Below are 7,145 nucleotides of genomic sequence, written 5' to 3'. Positions count from 1 at the left end.
AAAGGAAAGGGGCTCCAGGACCCAGGTGGACACCCCCAGGGGTCCCCAGGGTCCCGCTCTCCTCCCGTCACCGCCCACGGCAGCCGCTGTCTTGCCATCAGCCGGGCGGTGGGACCAGCTCCGGCCGGTGAGGCCACTTCTCTCCATCAGAATCCAGCCCCAGCTGGGCAGCACCTCCGCAGACACCGCCTCCCAGGCCCGCCCGAGCGCCTGGATCAGAACCCGGAGACACACCGTCCTGTGCTCTAACCCTTCCCCAGGCTCCCGGGTGAGGCCGAGCAGCCACTCTCCACCGGCCTCCTTCTGGCCCTCCCACCTCCAAGGCCAAGGTGGCGGGCGTTTCCTGGGAGTTGCTGAGAGCAGGGGTGTGGGTGGGAAGCTGGTGCAGCTGTCCAGGCAGGAAGCAGTGAGGCTGCTGAGGGCCCCTCTCCTGCGCCCTGCCTCTCAGCATCCCGCACCAAAATCATTGCTGCCAGGGAAAGCCGCAGACGGTCCCCAAGTCCCGGCGGCTGTCCGGACAGCGTTACGTGGTGGAGGGGTGTCCGCAGCAGCTGCAGGGTGACTGGCCCACGCCTCATCCTTGCCACGACCTCCTGACCTTCAACACCCTGGTCTCAGGGCCATCCTCCCCCTTCCGGCTTCATTGTGATGCGGACGGAAGGGGCGCATGCTCACCTGGCAGCTCAGGGGAGGCTGCATGGCGGTCTTGTGAACTCAGAGACCTAAAGGAACCACAAAGGATGGTCTGAAATTAAACTTTAACTAAACGCAGTTGTGGTGGGTAGTCACCTCCTAGGCCAGTATCTTCCCTGACAAGCTCACCTTTACCTTAACTGAGCCTATCTTTTTGCATCTGTGATAACACGCCTGTGAAACCTCAGGGTAACTTGAACTTCCCTCCTTTCCGGACCCCTCATGGCACAACCAAATACCCTAGGTGCCAGGACAGAGACCGCAAATTCCTCCCTGGTCACTGTGACCATGCGAGTTGGTGACTGTGAACTATCTTGCACCCACCTCAGTAAAAGAAGTGTGTGTCTATATTTTTCACTTTTTACCCAATCCCAGAAGTCCCCCCACCCCTCCCCGCTTTGCTTTCTCCCGCCTCTCTGATCTATCGCCAATGGATTTCCTGTAACTCACTGACACCTCTGCCTTTGATTGCAATCATAAAAATAGGTGAGAAACGGCCCTTCTCCGGAGCGCTGCCCCAATCCGCTGAGATTCCGCTTCCAGACAACTGTCGACAGTTTGGCCCAAACTCACAAAGATTGTTTTCAGGTTTGGATGTTTTTACGTTCACAGGGACGTAGAGGAAAGGACCCTGGACTTGAGTGAGGACACCTGGCTTCTGACCCTCAGTGACCAGCCCTGTGATGATGGAAAGGTGCTGAGCAGCCATAACCTCGTCTGTCCAATGAGGACCATCACGCTGTCCTCGCCGGGCTCAGGCAGGGCGCCCGTGACCTTGTGCTGATGGAACGGCTGGTAAAACGCCCAGGATACACCTTCTGTCCACTCGTTCAGACGCGCCATTGGCAAACATTCAGTGAGCGAAGCTGCCCACGGGCTCCGAGCGGTGAGGTCATGACATCCTCCCTCTCCAAGTAACATCACCTGTGGGGCCCTGACCGGTGTGGCTCAGTGGATAGAGCATCGGCCTGCAGACTGAAGGTCCCAGGTTCGATTCCGGTCAAGGGCATGTACCTTGCTTGTAGGCACATCCCCCGTAGAGGGTGTGCAGGAGGCAGCTAATGGATGTTTCTGTCTATCTCTTTCCCTTCCTCTCTGTGAAAAAAAATCAATAAAAAATATATTTGGAAAGTTATCTGTGAGCCATCTGGGAAGACAGGCCAGAAAGATGGGCTGTAAACCTCACGGCCCACTGAGACTGAGTGGAAGGTGGTATTTTATTATTTTATTTTTTCCAGGCTTCAGCGTACCATGTTTTACTATCATTTAGATGTTTCCCCAAAGAAAAAGATTTATAGCATAAAAACCCAGGCATCAGAAAGACTCCAAGGGCTGTTTTCCACTTTGTTCACGTTTGGTTTCGGGGTGTCCAGTGTGCCACACGGTCGCTGCCAGGGCTGTGCTCCCAGGTCCGAGGTGCGCCGTGACCACAGCTACTTTTCGCTGCGTCTGACACTTCTGTGTCCACGGCATCCACAGCCAGCGCTGCAGTGCGGTCAGCTCCAGTCTGAAGTCCCTGCTGCATCATGTCAAAAAAATTTCTTTATTTTCCACTGCCGTTACCATAAAAAGTCAGTAGTCTCACTGCTGCCATGTTCTGCTCATGGGATAGTCCAGGTGAATCTATGAAGTCTTTATATCCTGATAAAACTTGACATCTGATGCCGATTTAGCATTCACAAAAATGCTTAAAAGATCATGACTAAGCTCACCATTCAAAAACTTGACTGGTGTGGATGGAAGGAGCCACATGCTGACCTGACAAGCTCAGGGGAGGCCTGTGTGGCGGTCTTGCAAACTCAGTCCTAAAATAACCACAAAAGATGGTCTGAAAATGAAATATCTAACTACAAACAGGTTATAGTGGGTAGTCATGTCCTAGGCCGATATTTTCCCTGACAAAGATCAACTTAGATCTTCTTCATTGAGCCCATTAGCCTTTTTGCCTCTAAGACCACATATCTGTGAGATGTCTGGGTAATTTGCCTTTTTCTGGAGTCCCTGGGGCACAACCAAATGTGGTGGGCACCAGGACAGATGCCTCAAATTCCTTCATTATCATGTTAGTTATTCCTGCACCCACCTAAGTATGTATCCATCCTTTTACTTTTTATCCAATCCCAGGGGTTTCCCAGCGCTTTGCTTTATCACACCTCCTTAATCCGTCACCAATGAATTTCATTTAACCCACCTATGTCCCTCCTCTGATGGCAATGTATAAATACAGACGTAATCCGCCATTCTCCATTGAGGTTCTGCTTCTGGGCATTTGTCAACAGTTTGGCTCAAATAAACGAAAAAAATTCTTTACAGGTTTCAATGTGTTTGTTTGTTTGTTTGTTGTTGTTTTTTATGTTAACACTGGTTTTCAAGTAAGATGGTCAGAAAGAAATGCATTTGGACCTTTCAGAGCTCGTACAATACCCGTGGCCTCAGTGCGGGCCTGGGAGGCATTGTCCTCCGTGTAACTCCCTAGCAACTCCACCATCACTTTCCTTACAGCCCACACGTGCCTCACAAAGCAGCCTTACAAGGGGTGTGTCTTCTCAGTGGTTAAGGTTCCAGTGGGAAACGCATTTTCTAACCTGACCCCGCTCAGCTGGAATAGATTGGATGGCCCCACAAGATGCTGCCACTTCAACGAGGCTGCGATCTGCTGTCTATCTGACAGGGGTCTTCTCATCCCCGCTGTGGAAAAGGTTGCTTAGCAACTGCAGCCTCAGAGACGGCCGCTTACCTTCCTGAGATGTGCTCAGCGTTTCACGGAGGTTTTCAATCGGGGCTCTTGCTTTGCTGGCTCCCGGATCGCCGGGAGGGACACCACGCTCTCATCACACGCTCAGCGTCTTTGTCATCTTCCTTTGAAGGAAGGCAGCCATCACCTCAGGTAGAAACAGCTGTTTGTTCTGCACTTACGTGTTTGATAAAACCATGGGAAGTTACTTTGATTTTTCTGAACTTATGTATGCTATCCCAGTACTCCATTGAGGATGGTTTGAATGTCCCATTGATTGTGATCTCGCTGGTTCCTGAAGCACATTTTTCTGGAAACTAAGACAGATACCTGAGTTTCGTTTGACTCATGGGTCCCGGATGAAGAGCACAGATTATCCTAAATGGCCTCAGTAGCTACAGAGAGTGCGTTCCTGTGGACTCAGGGGTCCCGGAATCCGGACAGCACCGTTATTCTAAATTGCCCCGGGTGGTCCCATTGTTTCTGTGGATCAGTGATTCCTAGATACTTTAGATCGCTAACCTGCTCAGTGTCACTTCTGTAACATCGAGAAACAGGTTCCTCCTTCCAGACCCAGAGATGCAATCGATACGTTTGTGACATTTTGCCAATATAAGCCAGAGCTGGCAAGCGGTTGGGGGCTGCGAAGTCTGGAGTGCTTTTGCTCCCTCGTATGCCGCCGGCTTTTAATAAATGACTCCATACTTTTTTTGAGGCGTCCTTTGTGAGATGGGGGAACCCTACAACACCTTCAGACACACATCCCAGGCATCAGTACCTGGAGCTGAATCTGCACGAAGTCCACCCTCTGAGCTCCCTTCGGAAATCTCTGTTCCTCTCGCTGTGAGATGAGCCCCAAGGGCAGCAGCCTGCCTCCCTCACGGATGTGCACGAAGGCGGGGATGAGCACCGGAAGGCCCGGCACGGCCACTGCCCTCGCAAACCACGCCCGGAAGGCGGGCTTTTAGATTTTACAATTCAATTGTGCCCTCGGTGGTTTGGCTCAGTGGTTAGAGCACATGTGTCAAACACAAGGCCCGTGGGCCAAATCCGTCCCGCCAGGCCTTGCAATGTGGCCCGCACCGCGCTGTCATCACTGCACTCCGCTGCGTTTCCATCACAATGACAGTTTATGACTGTTCAGTAAACCATTCGGCCCGCAATTTAGGCTGGATTTTAGATTTTGGCCCCTTCTCTGATTGAGATCGACACCCCTAGGTTAGAGTATAGGCCCTCGGACTGAAGGGTCTCGGGTTTGATTCCGGTGAAGGGCACGAACTCCAATTGCAGACTCAATCCCTGTTCGAGTGTGATGGAGGCAACCAATCCATGTGTCTCTCACATGGGTGTTTCTATCTCTCTCCCTCCACTCTCTCTCTCTCTCTCTCTCCTTCTCCCTTCCACTCTCTCAAAAGAAAAAAAAAAAATCCTTGGGTAATATCCTCGGGTGAGGATTAACAAAAAAAAAATTTTTTTTTAAATTAAATTGTGAAACTTTTATCTCTTACCACTCCCTCTCCCTCCTCCTCCTCCTTCTTCCAGCCTCTTTTCCCTTTTTCTTTTGTAAACCAGAAGCCATTGCGCTGTTATCAGCACGATTTCTCATTCACGGTTTCCTTTCTAAGGATAAAAGCCTCCTCACAGGTCCATTTACAAGGCTGTCTGGGGTTATTTGCATTCAGAAAGTTTAAATCGAATTATTTAAGAGTGGTTCTGAGGAAAGCAGTAAATCTGTGACCCAGCTCCCTCCCAAACAGATAATGAAGATCCGGCGCCAGAGTCATAAACAACATAACGCGGCGGCTCATTAGAGTTCAAGATCCATCATCGTGATGGACAAGCATTTTAATAAACAGGGAAGGGACGACAGGAAACCAAAAGGCTGGCAGGCCTTTGCTCTTCATCTGGACCTGATCCTGGTGGTCCTGGGTGATTAGTTCTGAGGATGAGCATTCCCAGGTCTCTGGTTCTGGTGCATCAGTACAGTTAGAGCTGAGCTTGCCTGGGCAGAGACAGATGAAGAAGAATAAACACATGCCCTGGTCGGGAATCACTGGGTGAGTCTGAGCCATTTTCTGAAAAGCTCCCATTCCTTTTCCTTACTCATACTCCACGTTTGGGCCAAATTACCCCGTATTTCTGGAGATCTGTGACAATCCATGATCGCCCTGGTGTTCAGGGGGCATGTAGGGGGCAACCTGGGGAGGGGGGCGGGCGGCTAGCAATCTGAATCTGTGCCAGTGACCAGTATCCTGGTGCACATTCCTGTCAGCCTATCATTAAGTCATGCCCCTTCCTCAGGCAATAATGGGGTTTCCTAAATGCTCCCGGTTTACAAGGGCCAGAAACCAAGAATTTAACAGCTTACCCAGGGTGAGGTCACTGCACCTCCCAGGCCAGGCCCTTGGGTGAAATCTCACTCCCCCACCCCACCCCACAGAGGGACTGCAAAGCCGTGAAAGGCCGGAAGCCTGGCCCATATTTGGGGAGATGAAGAAACCAGGGGATACATGGGAGGGACCCCCCACATTCGGTGCTCGGGCTTCGGGGAAGGACCCCCCTGAGTCACCGTCCTAGTACATCCCCCCATAAAGGGTTTCCCCTGAATCTTCTGAGCGCCTGGTGTGTGTTTTCTGGTCGCCTGGTAAACTCTGTACCAGGGTCACCACAGCGTCTCTGGTGTCTTCAGGAATTATAATCAGTGACCTCTGGCTGCATAACCCATTACCCACATTTAGCAGCTTACAACAACAAGCGTTACCACCTGGTGCAATCTCTGCCAGCCAGGAATTGGAGCGTGGCTTAGCCGGGTGATGCCGGGCCGGCCCACAGGTGCGAGGCCTCAGCTCCTTTCATCCAGGGCCTCTGCACGGCTGCTGAGTGCCCTTAACACATGGCGGCTGGTTTCACCCGGAGTGGGAGGTGGGAGATGGAAGACCGGCAAGGTGAAGCCACGCCTTCCTTTATAATCGAGTCTCCGGAATTAGGTCCCCCGTTTTCTCTCGGTCACACGGATCAGCCCTTGTCAGAGAGAGGGGGCTACCAGAAGGAAAGAGAGAAGAGAGATTGGGAGCTCTCTTAGGAGCTGGCTACTACTCAGTTCAGGAAAGTGTGTGTGTCTGTGTGTGTGTGGTGGTGGTGGTGGTGGGGGGGGGCTCAGGTATTTGGTTCCAGAACTTCCTTTGAAATCCCTGGAAAAGAATGGTCTTTTTTGCAGCAAGGCTAGTAACTAAACCTGGGGAACGCTGACCCAAGAAGCCTTTCTCAAGCCTTCCCAAGCCTTATGTATTAATTTAACACACACAGGGCATCCCCCACCCCAAAATATATTTACTCTCTGAATGGTCATTAATTCCAATGGGTTAAACCTGAAAAGAAAGAAATATCGATTGGTCTGTCAGCTGTTAAGTGTGTATACATTTTTTGGGACACCCCATATATCCTCTTATTATAAAAACTAGAGGCCCAGTGCATGAAATTTGTGCACAGGTAGGGCCCCTAGGTCTGGCCGGAGATCAGGGCCGATCAGGGCCTTCTGGCTGCAGGCTGGGGCCTTCCTTCATTCCGTGCTGCCCACTGGTGGTCAGTGCATGTTGAACTCCCCGCCAAACTCCTGAGGGGACAATTTGCATATTAGCCTTTTATTATATAAAAGGCTAATACAGGAGAAACCAAGATGGCGGAGTAGGTAAGCACCTAAGCTGCCGCCTTGCACAAC

The 7,145-nt window shown here is 51.4% G+C and overlaps 1 pseudogene; it reads right to left on the bottom strand.

Annotated features, from left to right (window-relative positions):
• Positions 1 to 2,236: 2,236 nt before the first annotated feature.
• On the bottom strand, positions 2,237 to 5,588 carry LOC118711212 (annotated as a pseudogene).
• Between the last annotated feature and the right edge of the window lie 1,557 nt (positions 5,589 to 7,145).

The sequence above is a fragment of the Pipistrellus kuhlii genome, unplaced genomic scaffold (assembly GCF_014108245.1).
Source record: "Pipistrellus kuhlii isolate mPipKuh1 unplaced genomic scaffold, mPipKuh1.p scaffold_m20_p_8, whole genome shotgun sequence".
NCBI lineage: Eukaryota > Metazoa > Chordata > Mammalia > Chiroptera > Vespertilionidae > Pipistrellus > Pipistrellus kuhlii.
This window is presented reverse-complemented; position numbering and strand designations above follow the sequence as displayed.